At 43.3% G+C, this 25,822-nt stretch overlaps 1 protein-coding gene and 1 non-coding gene across 3 annotated transcripts in view; one reads left to right on the forward strand and one right to left on the reverse strand.

The window, feature by feature from the left end:
* The window catches only part of SPECC1 (sperm antigen with calponin homology and coiled-coil domains 1), a 189,112-nt gene that overhangs the window by 23,162 nt on the left and 140,128 nt on the right, over positions 1-25,822 (reverse strand). The gene's annotated exons all lie outside the window — the stretch shown is intronic.
* Positions 4,881-4,985, forward strand: LOC123326758. The gene has a single exon (XR_006541305.1). It is a non-coding gene; the product is annotated as a U6 spliceosomal RNA (small nuclear RNA).

Consider the following 25,822-nt stretch of genomic DNA (forward strand, 5'->3'; position numbering starts at 1 on the left):
GGGATTAGGAGGTACAAACTTCCAATTATAAAATAAGTAAGTGCCAGAAAGTACAGCGTAGGGAATCCAGTCAATAATATTGTAATAACATTGTACGGTGACAGATGGTAACTACACCTAGTGTGGTGAGTACTGCGTAAGGTACAGAATTGTTGAAACACTAGGTGCTATACCTGAAACTAATTGTATGTCAACTATACTTCAAAAATAAAAGTAAAAAAAACATATTACTACACCATATTTAGCCTTAAATACCTTAAAAGACCATTCACCACAATCAAGTGGGATTTATTAGTAGAAGGTTCAATATCTGCAAATCAATCAACATGATGTACCACCTTAACGAAATGAAGGGTAAAAATCATATGATCATCTCAACAGATGCAGAAAAATCAACATTCATTCGCGATAAAAACTCTCAACAAAGTGGGCTTAGAGGGAACACACCTCAACAAAATAAAGGCCATATACGACAAATGCACAGCTAACTAAATGGTAAGAAGCTGAAAAGCTTTTCCTCTAAGATCAGGAACAGAACAAGGATGTTCACTCTCACCATTTTCATTCAACAGGGTGCTAGAAGTCCTAGCCACAGCAATCAGACAAGAGAAAGACATAAAAGGCATCCAGATTGGTAAGGAAGAAGTAAAACTCACTCTTTGCAGATGACATGATACTAGAGATAGAAAACCTGAAAGACTTCATAAAAAAAAAAAAGAAAAACTATTAGAACTGATAAATGAATTCTGTAAAGTCACAGGATACAAAATTAATATACAGAAATCTGTTGCATTTCTATACACTAATAATGAACTAGCAAAAAGTGAAATTAACAATCCCATTTATACTTGCATCAAAAAGAATAAAATAACTAGGAATAAATTTAACCAAGGAACGGAAAAACCTATATCCTAAAAACTATGACACTGATGAAAGTAACCGAAGATGACACAGATAAATGGAAATGAAAACCATGCTCACAGAGTGGAAGAATTAATATTGTTAAAATGTTCATACTCCGCACCCCCCCAAAAAATCTACAGATTCAATGCAGTCCCTATTAATATACTAATAGTATTTTTCACAGAACTAGAACAAACGATCATAAAATTTGTATGGAACCACAAGAGACCCTGAACAGCCAAAGTAATCTTGAGAAGGAGGAACAAGCATGGAGGCATCACAATCCCAGGTTTCAAGATATTCTACAGACCTGTAGTAGTCAAAACAGTATGGTACTGCCACAAAAACAGACATATAGATCAATGGAACAGAATAAAGAGCCCAGAAATAAACCCATGCTTAGATGGTCGATTAATTTACAACAAAGGAGGTGAGAACATACAATGAGGAAGACAGTCTCTTCAATAAACGGTGCTGGGAAAACTGGGCAGCTACATGCAAAAGAATGAAACTGGACCACTTGCTTACACCACACACAACAATAAACTCAAAATGGATTAAAGACCTAAACGTGAGACTTGAAACCATATAACTCCTAAAAGAAACAAGGCAGTAAATTCTTCAACATCAGTCTTGGCAATATTTTTTTTTTGGGATCTGTCTCCTTTGGCAAGGGCAACAAAAGTAAAAATAAACTACTGGGACTACGTCAAGCTAAAAAGGTTTTGCACAGAGAAGGAAATCAATAAAACGAGAAGGCAACCTGCTGAATGGGAGAAGGTATTTGCAAATGACATATATGATAAGGGGTGAATATCCAAAGTATATAAAGAACTCATATAACTCAATAACAACAAAACAAAACAAAAACAAGCAATTCAATTAAAAAAGTGGGCAGAGAGGGTGCCTTGGGGGCTCAGTCAGTTAAGCGTCTGACTTCGGCCTGGGATCAAGTCCCGAATTGTTGGGCTCAGTGGGGAGCTTGCTTCTCCTTCTCCCTCTTCCCCTCCCCCACCCCCGTTTGTGCTTTCTCTCTCGCTCTCTCTCTCAAATAACTAAATAAATAATTTAAAAAATTTTTAAAAAATGGGCAGAGGACATGAACAGGCATTTTTCTCAAAAAGGCATGAAAACATACAAATGGATGGCAGACACAGGAAAAGACGCTCAACATCACTCATCATCAGGGAAACGCATATCAAAAAAGAGATATCACCTCACACCAGTCAGAATGGCTAGTATAAAAGAGACAAGAAATAGTAAGCATTGGCGAGGATGTGCAGAAAAGGGAACACTCATGCACTGTTGGTGGGAATGTAAATGGAGAATGCGGCCACTATAAAAAACAGTAGGGAGGTCCCTCAAAAAATTTAGAATAGAAATACCATATGATCCAGTAATTCCACTTCTGGGTATTTGCCAAAGAAAATAAAAACACCAATCTGAAAATATGTATGCATTCCCATGCTTATTGCAGCATTATTTACAATAACCAAGATATGGAAGCGACCTACGTGTCCAATGATAGATGAATGGGTAAAGGAGATGTGATACACACACACGCACACACACACACGTGTGCACATGCACACGAATATTACTCAGCCATAAAAAAGAATGAAATCTTGCTGTTTGTGACATGTAAGAACCTAGAGGGTGTTATGCTAAGTGAAGCAAGTCAGAGAAAGACACGTACCACGTGGAATATAAAAAGCAAAACGTATGAACAAACAAACAAACAAGAAACCAGAAACAGACTAATAAATATAGAGAATAAACTGGTGGCTGGCCACTGGGGAAGGGCTGGGGAGATGGGCAAATAGGTAAAGAGGATTAAAAGGTACAAACTTCTGGGGCGCTTGGGTTGCTCAGTCGGTTGGGCATCTGCCTTCAGCTCAGGCCATGATCTCAGGGTCCTGGGATCGAGCCCCGAGTCGGGCTCCCTGCTCAGCGGGGAGTCTGCTTCTCCCTCTCCCTCTTGCTCCTCACCCTTACTCGTGCTCGCTCGCCCTCTCGCTTTCAAAAAAAATAAAGAAAATCCTTAAAAAAAAGAGGTACAAACTTCCAGTTATAAAATAAATACGTCACGGGGATGAAAAGTATAGCACAGGGAATACAGTCAATAATATTATAATACTTTTGTACGGTGATAGATGGTGACACACTTAGATGGTGAGCATTTAGTAATACATACAATCTAAATGTTGAATCACTGTCATACATCTGAAACTAATATTGTATGCCAACTATAAGTCAGTTAAATACTAAAAAAGAAAATACAGTCTTCACTGCTGCAGGCACTAGATGTCTAGACACACTGAGACCTAAATATACCTCATTCCTGGGACTTCTCTGAGACTCTTTTTTGAGACGTTTTTATTGTCACAGCTGTAGAATCAGACCCAGTTTTTGTGTGTGTGTGTGGAGGGGAAGGGGGGTAATAATGTATAGATCATAGAGGACAAAAGAAGTTCATTTCTCACTAAGGTTCAGCATGTGCAGGAAGTGCCCTGGGAGGACCAAGCTTATTCTGAAGATTTGCTGAAAAACAATATAAAGCATATGCACACGTAAGTGGGTCCATGTGAAATCTCAATGGACGCAGCCTACACTTCCTTCCCTGTGCATAGGTTTGGGGTTTATTCCCTGTGTTGGGTAGATATCTACACCCATCCGATTCTAGTATCTCTGTTTCCATCTCAGGCTATCTGGTAAACCTCCAGTAGTCTGGCCCCCCACATGGACAGCATAGCTAATGGTCGCGGACACAGGGTGACTCACATACAGACCGCCTGGACCCCTTCTCTGCACAGCTTTTTCCTTTCTGATGCCCCAGTGCCCTAGAATGCCTCTGTCTCAGCTGCCATTGATGGCTGCCTCCCTCAGCCCCGTGGGTCTGCCACGCTCCGTTCCCAACTCCAGCTCGCTACACCGTGACATGGAAGCCATTCCCAAGCAGAGGGCTGCCGACCACGGGTGTCTCCTCCTGAGTTTCCCTTCTCTCAGACATTAGGTGTCTGGAGATAAGCTCCAGATGGCTAAATTTAAAAGCCAAAGTTAGACATTATTAGAATCTAGATAAATAGCTTTATACTCTTGAGGGAAAGAAAGCCATATAAGGCATAAAATGCAAGAAGGATAAAAGGATGGAGAAAACGGATTACATAAAATTAAATTTCCGTATAACAAAATGAAAAACAATATGTATACATATATAACAAACCACTAATATCCAGAATACATTCTTATAATGAATAAGAGATAACAAGTCAGGGAAAAACTGGCAGAGGAATGAATCAGTAATGCACTGAAGAGGAAATAGAGTCAGAAACATTTGAAAAGGTGTTCAGTCTCACCAGAAAAAAAAAATAGTGAACTATTTTCACTCATCAAGTTGGCAAAAGTTAAAAAGATTTTTAATTCACAGAGTTAATGAAGATGTGGGAAATGGGTATTCCTGTGGGGGTTTTTTTTGTTTGTTTTTGTTTCTTTTTTTAGAGAGGGAGAGAGAGAACAAGAGAGAATGAGAGGGGGGAGGGGCAGAGGGAGAGGAAGAGAGACTCTTAAGCAGGTTCCATGCCCAGTGTGGAGCCTGATGCAGGGCTCGATCCCACGATCCTAAGATCATGACCTGAGCTGAAATCAAGAATCAGATGCTTAACTGACTGAGCCATCCAGGAACCCCAAAATGGGCATTCTTATACTGGCTGATGGGAATAAAAATTGGCGCAGGCTTTTAGGAGGGCAACTGGAAACATATTTTTAAAAAATAAAAATGTGATTTGACCAAGTAATTTCACATGTAGGTATCTATTCTAGAGAAAATAGTCATGCATCTGCCCAAAGACACACCCACAAAAATGTTTGCTACAGCATTACTGTTCAGAACGGGGAAATGGAAATATCCTAGTTGTCTATCAATTAAGCTAAGCAAACTTGTTTTTGCTTTTCATAAACATTTTTCAAAACCATCTATAGTGCTTACTTTGGCAGGACATATACTAAAATTGGAACGACAGAGATTATTAGCATGGTCCTTGAGCACGGATGACACACAAAATTGTGACGTGTTCCATACTGAAAAACAAACAAAAAACAATCTAAACTCAGTTTTCTAATCTGTGGGCATTCCTGTGAAGCTCATGGGAAGACTCTGATGTTCTGGGTTTTTATGGGTCTGCTATATGCCATTTGTTCTAGATATCTGACGTTTCTCAGTAATTATTAGGTAAATGTAAATCTAGAGGACTGGTCCTATACTTGTCTCCATTATCACTGACTTTGAGATAGTCTGGAAGGAACAGAGAATAACAAAGGGATAGAGTCAAAATCCAAAAAAGATTTCAACAGGCCAGGAACAGGAAACCAAATTAAGTGACATGACATTTTAACTTAATTCTTCATCTTCTTTTTTTGTTTTCCAATTTTTCTACAATGACCATGTATTACTTTTATAATTAGGAAAAATAATATATGTTATTAAAAATATTAATGACATCACTTACAGACAATATAGGCCAATATCAATTCCAAGGTAATGAATGTGTAAGAGCCCTATTAATTATATGTTTTTAGGCTGAGGAGATCCTGAAAAAATAGGTTTTTTTCTTTTTTTCCCAAAAATGTTGAGGAAGAAGATTAAAGACTTGGCTGTAGATGAGGGATGGAAAATGCAATTAAGGGGGAGATGAACCATGAGAGACGATGGACTCTGAAAAACAAACTGAGGGTTCTAGAGGGGAGGGGGGTGGGAGGATGGGTTAGCCTGGTGATGGGTAGTAAAGAAGGCACGTTCTGCACGGAGCACTGGGTGTTATACGCAAACAATGAATCACGGAACACTACATCAAAAACTAATGATGTAATGTATGGTGATTAACACAGCATAATAATTAAAAAAAAGATTAAAAAAAAAAAAAAGAACTTGCTAGAAAGGCAGGCTAGAGACCTTAAGTTTTTTCTTCCTTATGTGACAGATTTAAGGCAGCTACAGATTCTCTGAAATCTTCCAGCTGAGAGGTGGAGTCTAAATCTCCTCTTCTTGAATCTGGGCTGGCCTTAATAATTTGCTTGAATGTGGAGGAAGTGACATTTGGGACTTGCAGGGTGGGTCATAAGAAGCCTCGAACTTCTACTGAGTGCTCTTGGAACACTCTCTGGGAGTTCTGAGGCTCCTGAAGTATGTGGAAACTCACGCCAGCCAAGTACAGAGAGGCCTTCTGGAGAGAGACTGACCAACCCCCAACTGTTCCAGTCTCTAGCCATCGGAGGCCCCACACATGGAGGAACAGAGAGGGGTCAGGCCTAAACTGCAGACGTGTGAACAAAATGAACACTGTTGTATTGTAATCCACTAAGTTTTGGGAGTAGTTATATAGCTACAGAGAACTCAGAACATCTGACTTTATTTACTTCTTTCATAACTGCTGCAAAGGAGAGAATGGAAACCAACATTTTGTTCCTCAAGTAAGTCACTTTGGGGTTCCTTGGAACTTCTCTCCTCTTCTGATCCTATTCATCTTACTGCTTTAATCGCTTACTTCGCGACTTAATTTTAGATGGCTAATCATCTCCCAAATCAAGTCTGAAAACTTCTGCTTGCCTCTTAAAGATTTAAAAAAATGTGACCCTACTCAATCTGGTCAACTAAATGTCTTTAATAATCTTAAACATGGGCCATGGGAACCAGGTCAGGTCTGTTTCCACTGTTTGTGTGATCCATTCTGGAATACCTATGATGGGTGAAAATGGGTTATGAAATAGGGCCTTATCTACTACAGCTTCATAGTATATTTCCAATCAGGTCGGGCAAACACAGCTTCATTATGACTTTCTGGAAACTTTCTTGGGCGGTTCTTACTTGTTTATTCTTCTGGGTGCGTTTTTAACTATTTTACATTCAAGACCAAAGAAATCCTGTGGGAGGAATTTACTTGGAATAGAATTACATTTAGAGGGATAATTGACTTTTTAAATGATTTCTTCCCATTCTTCATCCTCCCTATTGAAGGAATTGAGGGTTTGAGACCTGGACAAGAGGAGATCAAAGGAGCAAGTCTCGGAAGGACTGTGGTTTGCTTTACGTGGTGAGGGCCAAATGAGTAAGTTACAAGGGACAACCCCTCACAGGAATATCCTCTGCCAAGGAGAGTTTTCTAATGACAAAAGGGCTGCTGTGTCCTCAGAGATATGTAGGCAGATCTAGTACAACCTCTCTCTGGAGACAGAATCGAAAGGATATTGACATGAAGGCCGTGGTTGGAACTACATCTTTCTTGCTTCCTGCTTTTTCCCTTAAGCAAACACTTGGCGAGTCCTTCTTGAAGTTCTCCGGCCTTGGCATGGGGACACTTGGTCTAGTTTCACTGCGAGCGCCCTGCTGCCTGACACCTCCTGAGCCATCTAGCTGGGTCCACACCTGGCCCTTCCACTGTCAGAGGAAGATGAAAGGCAGCGGCTCAGCACGGGGACTTGGGTTCTTCTACAACTTCTGTGAGCAGATCTTCTCTCTACCCCTCAACTTGGTTCCCAAATGATTCTCTGCCATGTTCTATCCCCAGGCCCAGATCATCCTATTCCAGATCTTTGGAGAAACACTTTTCTGGAATCTTCTTCCCCTCTTTTCCTTCTGTTGAGTTGAGTACCTCATTGTTAATTTCACTCAGTGAATACCTCATTGTTAATTTCACTCGTCTTTTTGGCTTACTTTTTCTTAAAAAGGTAATGGTTACTTGCTAGTTCCATTCATCCCAGAATTGCCCACTTTTCAGGCTCAGTAATTTGTTAGACCCCTAAAGCCCATCCTTCTCCTGGCTGAGAGCTTTCTCTAAATGCACCTGTCACCAAGGAAATGTTAAAAGACTTTCTTATGAACCATCTGCATTAATGGGTCAACTCTAGACTGGAAAAAGAGCCCAAACTATTGCTCTTAAGTCTATAATTATAGCCAGCAAATGTTCATGGAGGAGGGACAGACACACATAATGGAAGTCTGGTCCCTGGTCCCGAATGGTTCGCTACATACAGTGGAGCAGGCAGGGCAAGACAAGAGGTGAGTCTGGGATGTGGAGGAGGCCTGACAGGAGGTGGTCTGGGCTGTGGAAAATGAACAAGTCATGCACAGGATTCCCAGGGAGTTCTGGGAATATTGGGGACAAAAGTTTATTTTCTTTTCTTGAGCTGGTTATCGGACTGGATGAGCCTTGGCAAACTAAAATGTACATGACTCTAAAGAACAAATCCAAATTTTGGCCAGCCTGGATCTTCCTCTGTCACTAAAGCAGCTACCTGACTACGACTTTAGGCAAATGAGTCGACTTTCTGGCTTCTAGATTACTCATCTTTCAAATGAACCGGTTAGGTTGTATCAGTGGTTTTTAAATGATCAGCTATGGGACCTGCTCTTCCAGTTAAAGTTCTCTGCAGAAGGTTTGGCTAAGGTAGAGTTTGAAAACAATAAGATTAAATGATCTCTTACCAGCTTCCTTTGCATCTTTCCATGTATATCCTGTTTTGCACTGTCCAATACAATAGCCACTAGCCACATATGGCCAAGTTAGTTAGAACTGAATAAAGTTTAGAATTCAGTTTCTCAGTCACACTGGCCACTTTTGGCTAGTGGCTACTGTACCGGACAGTGCAGATCTAGAACATTCTCACCATCGCAGAAAGTTCTATTGGACAGCAGTGTGCTGCACTTACACAAACATGCACATACATTTCCCCTCTTTTTATGCCAATGGTGGCATGTTCTGCACACTTCTGTGTCCTGATTTTTTCCCACTTACTGAGATCTATAGTGATAGGTCCTTTCACTATATGTGGAGAAACACTGATAGTGTAGAGACCAAGAGATTGGCTTCTGAAACCAGAAGCCCCATCACTTACTAGTTGATGACTGTGAGCAATTACTTAACTTCTTTGTGCCTTAGTTTCTGTATCCTTTTTCAAAAAAGATTTTATTTATTTGACAGAGAAAGTGAGAGAGCGAGCACGAGTGGGCAGGGGAAAGACAGAAGAGGAGAGGGAGAAGAAGACTCCCTGCTGAGCAGGAAACCCAAAGCGGGGCTCGACCCCAGGACTGCTGGGATCACGACCTGAGCCAAAGGCAGACGCTTAACCGACTGAGCCGCCCAGGTGCTCCTCTGCATCCTTAAAATGGATATGGAATACCTTATAGGATTGTAGTCAAGATTAACTGCACAAATAATATGAAAAGCCCTTATAAAAATGTCTGCTACATGATAATTCTTCAGTAAGGAGCTCACTTTTCATCACCATTAACCCTCCATTCTCTGCTCAGAGAGCTATAAGGGGGTCTGTCGGATGGATACGACAGTCTCTTTAAGTTGGATACGGTGTCCTATGTTCTTAGTTCTCTTTAAGTCTTTTCCAGTCTTTCGTTATTATGCTACACACACACACAGAATAAATTATCATGCATTGTGCCGAGCTGCCCTCAGAGAGGTTCTCCTACCCCATACTCCTCCCAACTCACAACATGCGGGTGACTACCTCCCTCCACACTCATAAGAGTGCCCGCAAAGTTTCATAGAGCAACATGATTTTATCCACACCCCGATGTTCTAGTACTCCAAACAGAGCATTTTTAGTACGGAAAAACATTCTTTTCTTTTTTTTTTTTTAAGGGGAAAAGCACTTCTGTATTTTTGGATGTGCTTACTAAAAACATAAGACGTAGTAATGAAGCAATTTGTTCTAAGGAATTTTGTTCCATGACCAAGTTTAATTTATGCAAGACAATCTCCAACCCTATCTTCACCTCTCACTCCCAGAAAAGACTGAATTCAGTCTCTGAAACGATCAGCTTCTGGGGCTAGACTATTTCTTTCTCCCAGATGAACATTTCATGAATAAGAGAACGGAAAAAAAAATACTCAGTGCAGATTCACTTGGGACTATTATTATCTAAATAGACTTACATGTTGTCCTGGGGGATCGAGAGGGACCAGCGGCAAACATCAAGGCCTGTCTCTCTTAATGATGGCAAGATAATGGCTTTTGGTGTTGGATGGTGCCGGCTAGATAACAGCTGCTGACACATTTGATCTAGGGAGGCCCTCTGGCAGGACAAAGGATCCACAGGGAGGAGAAAGGACAAAGGCACTTTATTTTATTTATTTATTTTTTGAAGATTTCATTTATTTATTTGACAGACAGAGACACAGCGAGAGAGGGAACACAAGCAGGGGGAGTGGGAGAGGGAGAAGCAGGCCTTCTGCAGAGCAGGGAGCCCGATGCGGGGCTCGATCCCAGGACCCTGGGATCACGACCTGAGCCGAATGCAGACGCTCGACTGAGCCACTCAGGCACCCCGACAAAGGCACTTTAAATCCACCTCAGTCCACAGCAGGAGGAAACATTCTTATAATAATTTATTTTGAAAATCACACTTTTACTTCCTGAAGCTGGCAGGACATCTACCATTTCTATACATATAAAAAATGTGTGCATTGGCAATGTCTGAATACAGATGTTTCCTTCAAATGAGCCTGTAAAACCAGAAGACTCAGCTAACTTAAGTCAAGAGCCCTTAACTGGAACCCTAATGCTGTCTCTAAAAGCCCCCCCTCATTTTCTCCTGAATTTTGTAGGAATTCGGCAGGTTGGGGTGCCCTGGTGGCTCAGTGTGTTAAGCGTCTGCCTTCGGCTCAGGTCATGATCTCGCAGCCCTGGGATCGAAGCCCCAAGGCGGGCTCCCTGCTCAGCGGGGAGCCTGCTTCTCCCACCGCCCCTCTCCCCCACTCAGTGAGTGCACACACACTTTCTCTCTCTCTCTCAAGTGAATAAATAAAATCTTAAAAAAAAAGAAAGGAATTCAGCAGGTTGGAACAGGCAGGACGTGGATCCCTCAGCCTGCAGGGTTGCCGAGGTGAGCCCTCCGCTTGGGATTCTGGGCTACCGTGTGCACCTTGCAGCCAGGTCTCTGAGCAGTGGCCTCAGGGGCATGCGTATCTCTGCTCGCCCTCCCAAACCCATGCCCAGCCCCCATGCCAACCCTCCCCCAATCTGTTACCCTCCGCCTCTAGTTCTTCAACGCAGACCTTTTTGACTTACAGAGCTCTAGAGCCCAAATTCTTGGTGACCGAAACACTTTCCTCTTCCTCAGTGACAAGGAGGATTGACTGACCCTCCCAGTTTCCGGGAGGTAGTGGCGATACGGGGGGATGGGGTGTGGACTACCTTCCGTGCCTCTGAGAAAAGGGAGGAGAAACCAAACAGCTAAAATATTTGCGTTAGAAAAAAGCTGACCTCCCACACAGGCGACAGAAATGGGTCTAATTCGGGGCGCCTGGGTGGCTCAGTCGTTAAGCGTCTGCCTTCGGCTCAGGTCGTGATCTCAGGGTCCTGGGATCGAGTCCCACACTGGGCTCCCTGCTCCGCGGGAAGCCTGCTTCTCCCTCTCCCGCTCCCCCCGCTTGTGTTCCCTCTCTCGCTGAGTCTCTCTCTGTCAAATAAATAAAATCTTTAAAAAAAAAAAAGAAAAGAAAGAAACGGGTCTAATTCAGTCATACGGAGCTGTTCAAGGTTTTGAAGACACCATGGCAAGGGTCCCCTCCAGAGCCGTGGCCGCAGCGTCCCTGCTGCGAGTTCACCCAGAGGAAGAAGGATGGCTGCAAAAGCAGAATGGGAGACACACGGATGAACTTGAGGACATTACGTAAGGAGACATAAACCAGACACAGAAGAACGAAGGCTGGATGACTCCACTTCCTTGAGGTACCTCTAGGAGGCAAATGCATGGAGACAGGAAGTGGAACACAGTTTATCAGGGGCGGGGCGGGGGGGGGGGCTTGGAATTAGTGCTTAATTGTATAGGGATTCCGTTGGGGGAAGATAAACAGTTCTGTGGATGGACCGATGGACCGGGTAACAGCTACACGACAATGTGGAAGTGAATGTGCTAAAGGCCACGGAGCTGTACACTTCAAAATGGTTAAAATGGTAAATTTCACAATCTATTTTACCCCAAGAAAAAGAAAAAGAGATCAAGGATGACGGGAACAACAGAGCAGAAGGGACAGATCCCTGCCCATCTTCCCACAAACACGGATAAAAGCAGCTAAGTGGATTTCATTTGACAACGATGGATCCTCCCTGTGTAATTAAGAGTCCTTTCAAGAATAATCTGTTCTACTTAGCAAATTGCTAGGTAACTTCCCCAGCGTGAGTGAGAAGTTTCCAGTGATTCCTTTAAACCACTGTTTGGTAGTTCTGCTTGGCTGTGCTGTTGCTACTGTTTTGTCCTGGGGAACCCCAGAGCCTTGGGGGCTCCACCCCCCATCTTGCAGAGGCAGCTCATCCCCACCCAGTGCTTGTGTGAGCGGAAATCTGACATCGTCAGGCGGGGCCACACCTGACCATTCTGTCCTCACCTTTCTTATCACCAGAACCCTCCCAGGTTGCTGTATGGCCTGCCTTCTCCCTGGTCTTCTGAGTCCCTCTAACTCTGGGCACAGCGCTGGCATTGGACAGCTCGCAGGGCTAGTCACCTGTCTGCCTGGCCCCTTGCTTGGATTCCAGCTCTGACGTTGGACCCGGTGGGCCTCACTGACCCATTCCTCATTAATTCAACTGGCTTCTTCTAGCCCTGCATCGGAAAACTTTGATTTTGACGGGAAAGGGTCTATGTATTCTACTCAAATTTGATTAGCACTGCTTTTAGCTTTAGTTTTCACACGATTATCAGAATATGCTACTCAGATCCTCAGGCCTTTTCCACCTTTTCAACCCACATGCCTTATGACACTCATGGTTAGGTGACTGCAAATCAGGAAAAAGAAAACTAGTAAGAAAAGTATACTAAAAACATAAGATAATAAGAATGAGAGTAAATGCATACTAAAAAGCCACAAGAAAATGTGGATGGGCTGGGCGCCTGGGTGGCTCAGTTGGTTAAGCGACTGCCTTCGGCTCAGGTCATGATCCCGGAGTCCCGGGATCGAGTCCCACATCGGGCTCCCTGCTCGGCAGGGAGCCTGCTTCTCCCTCTGACCCTCCCCCGTCTCATGTGCTCTCTCTCATTCTCTCTCTCTCAAATAAATAAATAAAATCTTAAAAAAAAAAAAAAAAGAAAGAAAATGTGGATGGGCTGAATGTCTCTTTTAGAAGAATTTTCAGATTATAGATAAAGCTAAACTGTAAGAAATATACTTAAAGAATGTGAATAAAAAAATAAAGGAATTATAAAAATATATCATGCAAATAAAAGCTAAGCAGAAATGGGAACAGTGTATTAGCATCATAAAATGAAAACGTTTAGGTCAGAAGGTTTAAATGAAATAAAAGGTACGCGTATTAAGAAGATACAAGAGCTATGAACCCTTAATATCTAACATAAAAACTCTTAGAAACCAAAGTTTTTTTTTTAAGATTTATTTATTTCTTTGACAGAGAAAGAGCGAGCGGTGGGGGGAGAGCCGGAGCCAGGGGGAGAGGGAGAAGCAGACAACTTGCTGAGCAGGGAGCCCAACGCGGGGCTTGATCCCAGGACCCTGAGATCATGACCTGAGCCGAAGGCAGACGCTTAACGGACTGAGCCACCCAGGCGCCCTGAAACCAAAGATTTTGACAAAAACTATAACCAGAGTAAGAGATTTCAACACACCTCACTCAGAATTCCACAAATCAACTGGCCACACAGTGAAGGACACCCTCCAGCGCCCACAGAGGGCAGCTCGGGGCCCTTCACAAGGTTCCCTTGAGAACGAGTAGGGGGCCTGCTTTACATGTGTGGAACTAAAAGGTCCTTGCAGAGGACTTTGATCAAAGGAAAAGAGCACTCAGTCCCAAGGAAAATTTAAGCCTCCACTTCTGGGGAACATGAGAATTCCAACTTCTAAATGAGAGGTTTCCCAACTTCAAGCCAACAAAATTTCAGAACGCTTTGAGTTCTCATTTACAGAAGGAGTGTCAGAGTCTTGTATGGATCTGTCCTGTATCCCAGAGTATAATATGTTCCTTCTGGCTAAAAATTGTCACCAACCCTACTGGAGAAGGCAGAAAAATACCTATTGCATTTTTGGACCGTGTATAAATGATACAGGGTTTCAGTGCTTGCTGACGTCTTTTTTTTTTTTTTTTTTTAAGATTTTATTTATTTATTTGACAGAGAGACACAGCGAGAGAGGGAACACAAGCAGGGGGAGTGGGAGAGGGAGAAGCAGGCTTCCCGCAGAGCAGGGAGCCCGACGTGGAGCTCGATCCCAGGACTGTGGGATCATGACCCGAGCCAAAGGCAGACGCTTTAATGACTGAGCCACCCAGGCGCCCCGTTGTGCTTGCTGACATCTTAACAAAAAGCCAGGTCTTATTAACAAAGAAATTCATTTATACCCAAGCCAGGCAACAACAAGAAGCCAAATGTCCCTTTAGAGTATAAAGAATATGCTTCAACTGGGTGCTATATGCAACTGATGAATCACTAAATTCTACCCCCGAAACTAGTAATACAGTATATGTTAGCTAAAGTGAATTTAAATTTAAAAAAACTATAAAAACAACAAAAATAAATTTAAAAAAATATGCTTCGTATAAAAGAATGACCATAATTAAGTAGCGATTTTCCCCCAGAAGTAATATACCACATTATATACCATGTACTAGACTAAGTTGGGATTTTGCCCCCAGGAATAAAAGAATGTTTCGCCCATGAGGAAATCTGCTACATAATGTAATACACGTTTATGTTAATTACATAAATGGGTTGAAAGAGAAAACACCTTATGTATTGCTCAATAAATGCCAAAAAGAATTTTGATAATAATTCTTACATATTTCCGGATTAAAAAAAAAAACTCGGTAAACTCAGAACAGAACTAAACTTCCTTTAACTTGAGAGAGTATTTACTAGGAAACAACACAAAAATATATTCAAAGGTGTGATACCACTGTGAACGGAAAACGAGACGAGAATATCCAACATCAACAGTAGTATTCAACATTTTCTGGACTTTCATGAATGCAATAAAAAAAAGTACAAGAGGTATACATATTGGAAAGAAGCAAAAAATACTAATTATTTGCAACAGTTTGCCTAAACAACTCCAGAAAATCAACAAATAAAATCAAATAACGAAAAACGTCGAGATGGAAAAATTGTAATCCATCACGATGACAGCTCTAGTAGGAGCCCCTCCTGTGGTATAGCATACAGGATGGAACTTTCTCATTTTTCTGCACGTGAGCAGTGTTGTGGCAAAGAAGCAGACCATAAGTCAGCGGACGACTAGGTCAGACATCTCCTAAATTCCTGTTTATGCCTGGGTCTACCAAGTACTTGAACACAGAGTGCTAAGTAAATGATAAACAAATGGCCATCCACATAGAAAAAAAACTAGCGTTCTATATAGTAAAATAAAAACTGCAAAAAAAGAAAGATTTAAATATTTAAAAAGGATGATCTGGAACCCCTGTGATGGATAAAGGCTAATATTTTAATGTATAAAGAGCTCTGAGACTTCGAGGTAAAGAAAGCAGACTGAACACACGGACTTACTTTCATTCCCTCCTGAAGCCCCACTAAGACCAAAGAAAAAAGAGATTGCTTTTTTTCCCCAAAGGTGTTCACTGGTGAGCAAAAAAGGAAAGAGGAAAGGAAATAAAATTCTGGCATCTAATAAGCAGATAGACCAGAGGTAACTAACGTTAACAGACCTAACAAAACTAAATCCCAAGCCAGCAGTGGGGAAGAGCAAATATCCCACCTGATTTTAGTGTAAAATTTCCCAAAGGCTCAGGAAATGGGTGGCGTGAGGCACTTTAGGAGGTAAGAAAGAAGGTGGTTAAAAACAGGACTGGCTTGGAAATCCGTCTACAAGGCCACTCGAGTCTACTGAAGCCTAGGGAGTAAAATGGGAGTCTCTGGACAGGGTGGTACTGGGCATCATTCTTACTTCTAGATTTAAAAGCAAATTCTCAGTAAACTCAAAACCAAAGCAAGCTTCCTTTATTTAAGAGAGCATTTATCAGCAAACGATTGTGAAAATTAATAAAGGGAACTCTCACTAAAATGGAGTAGGAGAGAGAGAATGGGAGGCTGGAAGGGGGAGCCTACTGCCCAATGTCAATTGCAGGAAAAGTTGTCAATTACAGACCTCAGAGGAATCCTCAGGGAAGAATTGCCCCTTATAGGCCCCAGCAGGGAAAGATGGACACAGCATCTCCTACAAGAAACAGACTATCCCTGCAATTCAGACAATGAGAAAGAAACTGTGGTCACCCTCAACTCTTGCTTTTTCTCCAACGGACTTTTGTTCAAAACAACTCCTCCAAACTTCCCCTTTCTTCTCCATAAAATAACATTCCTCTCTTGTTGTTGGTTTTTTTTTTGCACTCTACAGTGAAGACCACAGTTGCAAACCTCACATGCGAGCCAGAAGCCACAGTCGGCTTTGGTGAGTCCCACACTTACATGAGAGCAACAGTCAAGGACCACTACTTTTCTGATAAAGTCTCTAGCACACAGAGAGAGATCAAGCAATACCCACAAAACAAAGAAACCTGGAGGAAAGTACTTAGACAGGGACAAGATTTGGGGATAAAAGCAACCTACTGTTCTGGGCAAGATTAACAGAAGACATCCCATGTGTGAAACAAAAACAGAAACGCTATAAAAAATTCAGGGTCCGAAAAAGAACTCCTCGAATGTACAAATCGGATTGCGGATAGGTACAATGGAGTATTATTCAGCCTTAGAAAGGACACACGCTACCACATGGATGAACCTTGAGGACGTTCTTCTTCTTCTTCTTTTTTTTTTAAAGATTTTATTTATTTATTCATGAGAGACAGAGAGAAACAGAGGGAGAAGCAGGCTCCCAAGGAGCGGGAAGCCCGATGCGGGACTTGATCCCAGGATCCTGGGATCATGACCTGAGCCGAAGGCAGACGCTTAACCATCTGAGCCACCCAGGCGCCCTTGAGGACGTTCTTCTGAGTGAAATAAGCCAGTCACAGAAGGACAAATACTGCATGGTTCCACTTATATGAGGTACCTAGAGCCATCAAAACCACAGACATAGAAAGAAGGGTGGCTGCCGGTGCTGGGGGAGAGAGGATGGGGAGTTAACTGTGTAATGTGTACAGTTTCAGTTTGGGAAGATTTGAGATTGACCGCATAACAGTGTGACTATACCTAATACTGAACTTTCCGACACTTAAAAATGGTTAAGACGGTAAATTTTATTTTACGCATATTTTACCACAGTTAAAGATTTTATTTTTTTATTATTATTTTTTAAAGATTTTATTTATTTGAGAGAGAGAGAATGAGAGAGACCACATGAGAGGGGGGAGGGTCAGAGGGAGAAGCAGACTCCCTGCCGAGCAGGGAGCCCGATGCGGGACTCGATCCCGGGACTCCAGGATCATGACCTGAGCCGAAGGCAGTCGCTCAACCAACTGAGCCACCCAGGCGCCCCACAGTTAAAGATTTTAAAAGATGAATGAGGTGAGAAAATAGGATAGCAGAAATGAAACATTTAAGAGATGTTAGAACATTAAGTTAAGGAAGTCTCTCAGTAAACTGTGAAACAAAGAGATGGAAGAAAGGTGAAAAGAGATGATAATTAGGAGCCCAGGCTAGGAGGAATAACAGAAAGAGAAAACACAAAGGCAGATATTAGCAAAAAAATAACTGAAGAAAATAAGAACATGAGTTATTTTATTGAAAGAGTACAAGCAGTACCCAGCATGATAGAAAAAAGGAAACAAAGATCCACATCAAGGCACATCACCCTGAAATGTTAGAAAGCTGAGGACAGGATGGTGGCGGCCTCCCAGTCTCTGCCGCGGGGGGGCTGAGAGCTCGGGGCCCCGCTTCTGGGTGGGCCCCCAGAGAGGGGCCGTCGGTCGCTCCCGTCTCCCCGGTCTCCAGCCGCCCTCCGTGCTCGCCCGCCCTGTGACCGCGCGTTTCTGTCTCTGGCACCCGGCCCCGGGTGGGGTCTCCGGGCCCGGCGGATCCCTGCGGCGTACTCCCGCGCGGCTCCTCCCAGGGGAGGAAGGAGGACACAGTGAGAAGGCCCTGGCTACGAAAGCAAGCCTTCACCAGAACATGACCAAGTTGGTGCCTTTAGCTTGGACTTTTCAGCTTCCAGAAAGTGTGAAATAAATTTCTGTCATGTATAAGCCACCCAGGCTGTGGCATTTTGTTATACCAGCCTGAGTGGACTGAGATGAGAGAAAACCACCAATGTGATAAGAATTAGTGCCCATCATCAATAGGCAACGAATGCTTGAGAATAGCTGTGGATAAAATTCCCCAGAAAAAGGTTTTGGGTGCATTGCTGGCTTTTTTGACCATTTTGAGAGGTGACAAATGGATGTTAACTGAAATGCACATCTATCCTTATTTGTAACACAAGCATCCTCAGAGAATACAATTAAAAGTTTGAAACAGCAGAAAAAAAAAAAAAGAAAAAAAAAAAAAAATGAAAAAGCAGAAAAAACAAAAAAAAGTAAAAAAAAGAAGAAAAAAAAGAAAGCTGAGGACAACCAGAAGCTCCTACAAACTTTTGGAGAGGAAAAAAAAAAAAGGTCACATATGAAGGATTGGAATTATTTGTTCTTACTGCAACACTGAAAAGTAGAACACAATGGAGTGATGCCTACAAAATTATGAACAAAATTTTATGACCTAAAATTTTATAGCCAATTAAACTATTATGTATCAGAGTCAAAGATACAAGGTCATAGAAAAAAAATTTTTTTTTTGCAAGGCCATAAAATTTTACCTTCCATGAACCCTTGCTCAAAAAGATACTGGAGGAACCAAAACAAGAAAGGGTGGGGGGGATAGGGCCCAGGACACAGAAGATCAAAAAAAGAGAGGGACACCTGGGCGGCTCAGTCAGTTAAACTTCTGACTCTTGATTTCAGCTCAGGTCATGACCTCAGGGTCATGAGATTGAGCCCCTCATTGGGCTTCACATTGGGTGTGGATCCTGCTTAAGATTCTCTCTCTCCCTCTCCCTCGGCCCCTTCCCAACTGCTCGAGTGCACATACACACGTGTACTCTCTCTCTCTCTCTAAAAAAGAGAGAAGCAAAGATAGAATAGTGCAAAGAGGTCCCAATTTGAGAGCTGTGCACCAGGCACAGAGGACAAGCCATGTTGGAGGAGGTCAGAAGGCTCCAGGAGATTTCCTCAAGGTGAAACTAGTAGAATCTTTGACTTGTATGATGTAAGGGATATTTCACAAGCATTTGGAATGAATTAGTGATTATTACATAAAAAACTAAACAACAAAACAAAAAGATGAATATGGGAAAAACAAAAGGTTGTACAGAAAAGAAAAAGTGATAATGTTATGTACTATTATATGGCTTATCTACGAATAACATTTATATCCTCTAAATGTAAACTCCAAATATGCACAACTACATTGGGAGAATGGGAAGACAGGAAATATGGGGGGGGGGGGGTGGAAAAGAGATAAACCCTCATCTTTCATAGTAGGAGATCGAGATACAAAATCTAAAATAAAAAAAATAAAAACAGCAGTATAAGCATGCTATTTAGCAATGTGGAGGTAAACTGCAAAAGAATCATCAGCTCAGTGGGATGATGAAAGCACCTGATCCTAAGAGCGGATAACAGAACTCTACTGGGTTCCTAGGATCTTTTATAGATTGCTATGGACTGAATTGTGTCCCCCCTGCCCCCACAAAGTTGTATGTTGAAGCCCTAACCCCAGTGTGATGTTATTTGGCGGTGGGGCCTTTGGGAGGTGAGGGGCTTTAGATAAGATGGGGGGGTTCCTCTTGATGAGATTAGTGTCTTTTTAGTAAGCTCAGGGAGTACCCCCCACCATTATCACTTCCAGAGCCATGTGAAATAAATATTTGCTGTGTAAACCCCGCAAGTTTGTGGTATTCTGTTAGAGCAGCCTGAGCAGGCTAAGACTTAGATTTTCCATCTGGGCACGTGTGACTTTGATAAAAACACAACAAAAAGAGCTCTTATATATTTTGAGGGGGGAAAAAAACATGAATAGGAAAGCAAGCAAAGCAACTGTACTAGTATTTTTACAGAAGATATATTTCATTTCATATATAAATGGCTAACAAACGGATGAAAGGTGCTCAACTGGGGCGCCTGGGTGGCTCAGTTGGTTAAGCAACTGCCTTTGGCTCAGGTCATGATCCTGGAGTCCCGGGATCAAGTCCCGCATCGGGGTCCCTGCTCAGCGAGGAGCCTGCTTCTCCCTCTGACCCTCCCCCTCTCATGTACTCTCTCTCATTCTCGCTCTCTCAAATAAATAAATAAATCTTAAAAAAAAAAAAAAAAAGAAAGGTGCTCAACTTGCATCCGTAATGAAAAATTAAAAGGGATGCCATTTTCTCCTCTTGGACTGGGAAAGATGAAGAAGAGTATCTATACCCAGTAGTGGAGAAGGCAGGAGGAGACAGGCACACTGTTTAAGGGATGGAAGCTTGAGTAACGCTGCAGGAGAGCCATTTGATAATGCATCTCAAAATCCGAAGTGCAACGTACCCTTTCATTAAAGAATGCTACTTCCTAGGAATTTAGTTTACAAAAATCTAGTGCAGGTCTAGAAAGGCGTCATCAATGATGTTCATCACCGCGGCACCACTTTTATTTTATTGAGGTAAAATTCCACATAACACAAAAGTCACCCCTGAAACCGCCTTGAAGTGTACAGTTTAGCGGCTTCTAGAACGTTCACCATGTTCGGCAGCTGTTGCATTTCCATCACACTAACAGGAAACCCTATACCTGCTAAGGAGTCACTCCCTATACCCCCTGACTGCCAGCCCCTGGCAAACACTAACCTTTTCTGTTTCTGTGGATTTTTCTGTTCTGAGTATTTTGTATAAATGGAATCACATAAAGATGTAACATTGTGCATCCGCCTTCTTTCACTTAATACAATGTTTTCAGCGTACATGTGTGTTGCAGCATTTCATTCCACTTTTCTGCTGGGTAATAGTCCACCGTAAGGACATACACATTTTCTTTATCCATTCATCCACCCAGAGATTGTGCACTACAGCTCTTTCCACCTTCTGGCCACTGTGATGGTGCCTCTGCGAACCTTCAGGTTTCAACACTTACTTTCAATGCTTCTGCGTATGTACGCGGGACTGGGTTTGCTACTTCATATGGTGAATCTAGGTTTGACTTACTAAGGAGGCCAAACTGTTTTCCACATTGCTTTACATTCCCACCCGCAGTGTTGGAGTGCTGCAATTTCTTCACATCTGTGACCTGACTTGTCACATTTTTCATTTTGGTTATAGTACTTTTCGGCTCCACAACTTATTTGGCCCCTTCTTCACATTTTCCATCTCTGTGTTGACAGTCTCATTTTTGAGTGTTCTGGGCACATTTAAGACAGTTTCAAGTCTTCATCCAGTAGGCCCAGTGTCTGGGCCTCCTTAGGGACAGTTCCTGTTGTTGTTTTTTTTTTCTTATGAATGGGCCAAACTTTCTTGTTTCTCTGCATATCTGTAATTTTTTTGTTGAAAACTGGCATTTTGAGTATTATTATTATTTTTTAAAGGTTTTATTTATTTTGAGAGAGAGAGAGAGCATGAGTGGTGGGGAGCGGGCAGAGGGAGAGGGAGAAGAAGCAGGCTCTCGGCTGAGCAGGGAGCCCGCTGTGGGACTGGATCCCAGGACCCCGAGATCATGACCTGAGCCAAAGGCAGATGCCCAACTGACTGAGCCACCCGGGCGCCCCAATACCTGTGATTTTAAGTGCTCTTGAAAAATGCTGCCTGAGAAGCCACCTCTTCCCCAGCGAGGGCAGCAAAACAAAGGCAAGCCCTTGAGCCGATCCTTTAGGGAATCATCAGACAGGTCAAAACACACCCCTAGAGGTCCCCGAGAACAAGGGCTGTGGTACTGCTAACAAGTTGTGCAAGGAATGCTGGCCGCCATCCATAAGGCTATTGCTGAGCTGGGAAGCTGAGGATGGTATGGGGGGGAGGTTAAGATGGCACAGAGATCTCTCACAGAAGTTCTGTAGCTTCTCCCCTGCTTCGTTATGTGTTTCCCTGCTTGTCACAAGTTTTTGATTAGATTCCAGGGTTATGAAAAGGCTGGTTCTGACGGTTTTTGCCACCTTACTCGTTGCTTTTGTAGAGGGAGGGAGTCATGGATTTCCTTAGTCCCCCATTTCTCTGATGCCCTCATGGTACTATTTCTAAGGGCGGGTGATAAGACAGATGCTGTGGATTGCTTTAATCAACCATCTTCTAACCCCCTCTAGGAGTTAGAAAGTTGAAAAGTGCCATTTGCGAGACACCCTTGCAGCTCGCATTCAGGATGTGATTTAGGATCTGTCAGTCACAGGCCCTTGCACGCAATGGACTCAGAACTGGGTCACCTGGAGGAAGAGGCATGGTCGGGGCATCCACTTTGCTGGTCCAGCCTACAGGAGAGGTGCTTTGATTCTGGAGCCAACAACTCTGGTAGCAGGTTCCTGATTGTGCATCTTCCTGATCACGAAGGCCGCCTCCTTGGCAGGCCAGTTCTGATATGTAGACGTTGGGAGCTTTTCTTTCTTTCTTCCTTTCTTCCTTCCTTCCTCCCTCCCTCCCTCCCTCCCTCCCTCCCTCCCTCCCTTTCTTTTTTAAGATTTATTTATTATTTTAGAGAGAGAGCGTGTGAGCAGGTGGGGGCAGGGACAGAGGGAGAGAGAGAGAGAGCATTTCCAGCAGACTCCCCACTGAGCACGGAGCCCAATGTGGGGCCTGATCTCACAACCCTATGAGATCAGGACCTGAGCTGAAACCAGGAGTCAGACCCTTAACTGACTGAGCTACCCAGGCGCCCCATCTAGCGTATGTTTCTTTAATACTCCTAACAATTCTGTAAGCTGTCTCCCTTACTGAATAAATTCCTTTCTGTTTAAAGCAGCTGGAGTGGATTCAGAGGTCTATAACAAAGAGCCTGTGTGTGTGGCCACACAGTGTGTGGAAGAAATTCCAATGGAAAGTGGCAAGCAACTGGAAGGTCCATCAACAGGCCACTAGAAGGACGCCTGGGTGGCTCAGCGGATTACGCGTCTGCCTTCGGCTCAGGTCGTGATCCCGGGGCCCTGAGATCGAGCCCCGCATGGGGCTCCCTGCTCAGAGAAGCAGTCTGCTTCTCCCTTTCCCTCTGCTGCTCCCCGTTTGTGCTCTCTCTCAAATAAATAAATAAAATCTTAAAAAAAAAAAAAACAGGCCACTAGATAAAGTATTGCTTATGCCTACAATGAAAATCCACGCAGGAGCTACAAATAATAAAATAGCTGTAGGTGAACTCACAGAAGGATGAACACAATATATCAACTGCAACTGCAAACACATCGCCTAACAATGTATGATTCTGTTTTTGTGAAGTTTAAAGACATGTATTTGTATATTATGTTCAAGGCAGTGGTTCTTAACCAGGGGTGATCTCTCCCCTCCCTCCCCTGGTGGGGGACATCTGTCAACGTCGGGAGACATTTTTGACTGTCTCAACCAGGAGAGTGTAATGGCATCTTGTGGGTGGAAGCCAAGGGTACAGCGAAAATCCTACAATGCACAGGACAGCCCCATGACAGAGAACTGTCTGGCCTCACATATCAACAGTACCAAGGCTGAGAAACCTTGATTTAAAGAAAAATATCAAACTGTTATTAAAAATGATACTTTTAGAGAGCAGGACTGAGCAACAGGGTAGGAATTATGTCACTGTTTGTACACAATATAACATTTCATTTCCCCCCCAAGAATTAGGATTTTTTTAAACTGAAAAGATACAAGTAAGGAATAAACCAAAGAACACCACTTATTTCTAATAATAAAAGGAACAAATGCTTAGTGTAAAGATTCAGAGAGCACCCAAAGAGAAGATCAGTTATGGTCCTTTTGTATGACTCTTTGTATAATCAGTTATGATCCTTTTGATCCTTAAGGCACAAAACCCAACGGGAACTAATTGAAGAAAAGCGGAAATCTGTTCTAAGGATTTTATTGTTTCATAGCAACTAAGGATATCCGAAAGGAGGCTGCTACTGAGCCCTGACAAGGGGCTGTCCGGAATCAGGAGACAGGAAGGTGTCCCATCTGTTTTATTACCTGGGCTTCTCCCCCTGCATTTTCTCTCCCTACAGAGGCTTTCCCCCACATCTTTCCTGGTCAGGGTGGCCCTGGGAGGGGTCTCCTGGACCACCTGCATCTCAGGCTCAGACTGGCAGGAGGAGTCACGACACTCACGTGTGGCCACACACACAGGCATTCCCGGATTTACTGTGATTCAAGGACTTATGGTCGTGAAAGGCTACAAAGCAAAATCAGCAAGGCGAAAAGCCACATGAGGTCAAGTCTAGAAGAAACCGGGGGCAAGCCTCTAAGAGTCCTCTTCCGGTAAACTTAATTCCCCAGCAATGACTTGTGACAATACGAATGCAGTGCTGTCTACCCAGGAAGCTCACTAGGGACTTGACCCTGGGTTTTTGCAGGGGGCTGGTCACGTAGGCGCCCCCTGCCTAGCACATTCCAAAACGCCACTCCCAGCAGGAAGGCAGGGGTTCAGCAGAAACCACAGTGGTTTCTGAGCCTCTCCTATCAGTGCTGGGAATGGTGAGAAGTCTCCCCAAATCCAAGTTACCAGTTCAGGGCCAACCTCATAAGCAGCCTTTGTAGGCGCAGCCTATAGGCAGGCCTGTTCCGTTGGCAAAAACATGGAGCTCTGCATCAGAGTAATCTTGCTCTCAGTTCTGGTTCCAAACTCCTGGGGAGAGGCTAACTGGCCCGGCTTCGGCTGGGTGCCCTCCCTGTCACCAGTCAGCAGTGATTGGGGGGAGGGGGGTCACAGCTGCTTCCTTTTGATCCCCGTCCATGAAGCTGGGACAAGTCCCTCCCCATCTGCTCCCCATCACGGGGATCTCTGCAACACCCTTTGATACTTTCGTTCACAAAATAATTTTTATTACTCACGATTTCCTCTATCTGGGCAGACACACACAGCTGAGAGTAGGAAGGGGAGCATCTAGGCATCATGCTGGCCCCTGAGCTGAAACCCCTAGAAATACGGATTGCCGGGAGTTGGAAGTATGAATGTATTTCCCACAACCTGGGAAATAAGGCCCTTCATCTTTATTTTCCAAACAGATTCTACTGTTGCCTCAGGTTGTAAGACAATGCCTGGTGCCGTTTAAAACGTCTTCAACAAATCATTGTGTCTCACACACAGTTGCAGATGCAGAGACCCCGGCTGAGAAAAGGCCTCGTAAGAAGAGGTCAATGATGACATTCATCTTCCGTTGAGAATCTATCTTTATAATGAAGTCAGGAAAAGGAAAATAAATAAATCAAAGCACTGTACGTTCTTTGAATTGTGCACGTGGCCCTCCAGAGACCTGTCCCACAAAAGAAAACAACCAGGAGAGCTCTACGTGGCCTGAGATTCCACAGGCTGCCTGCTACTGGTCAAGCATATGCTAGCACTTGTCTGTGGGAACTCAGAGACAGAAAAACAGAAGTTGCGCGCAACGTGGGTGTTCTTTCCCGATGCAAAATAAGATTTGTTTTGGACAACACAAAGACTGCTTTTTTTCTCTAAGAGAGAAGAATATATAGCTCCCAGCTCATGGGCTCAAAACAGGTTCAAAGAGGTCTGTCTGCCTCCCTGATACCACAGTTATCCCTTGCTAGCCCAAGTCTCGCAACACAAATCTGAAACTGCAGAGACTCAGATAGGTTTTGAAGTCAGTCTCTCGCTCTCCTAACACTTGCTTCTTGCTATCTGAAATGCAAGAACCACATACGATTTGAGTAACAGAAGATACTTGAATACAACTGTATCTCAGGGAGGGGTCTGCCAACTTTTTCTGGCAAGGGCCAGATGGTAAATAATTTTGGTTTGTAGGTCATACAGCCAAAAAGGCTCTACTGTAATG

This window comes from Neomonachus schauinslandi, chromosome 15, assembly GCF_002201575.2.
Source record: "Neomonachus schauinslandi chromosome 15, ASM220157v2, whole genome shotgun sequence".
NCBI lineage: Eukaryota > Metazoa > Chordata > Mammalia > Carnivora > Phocidae > Neomonachus > Neomonachus schauinslandi.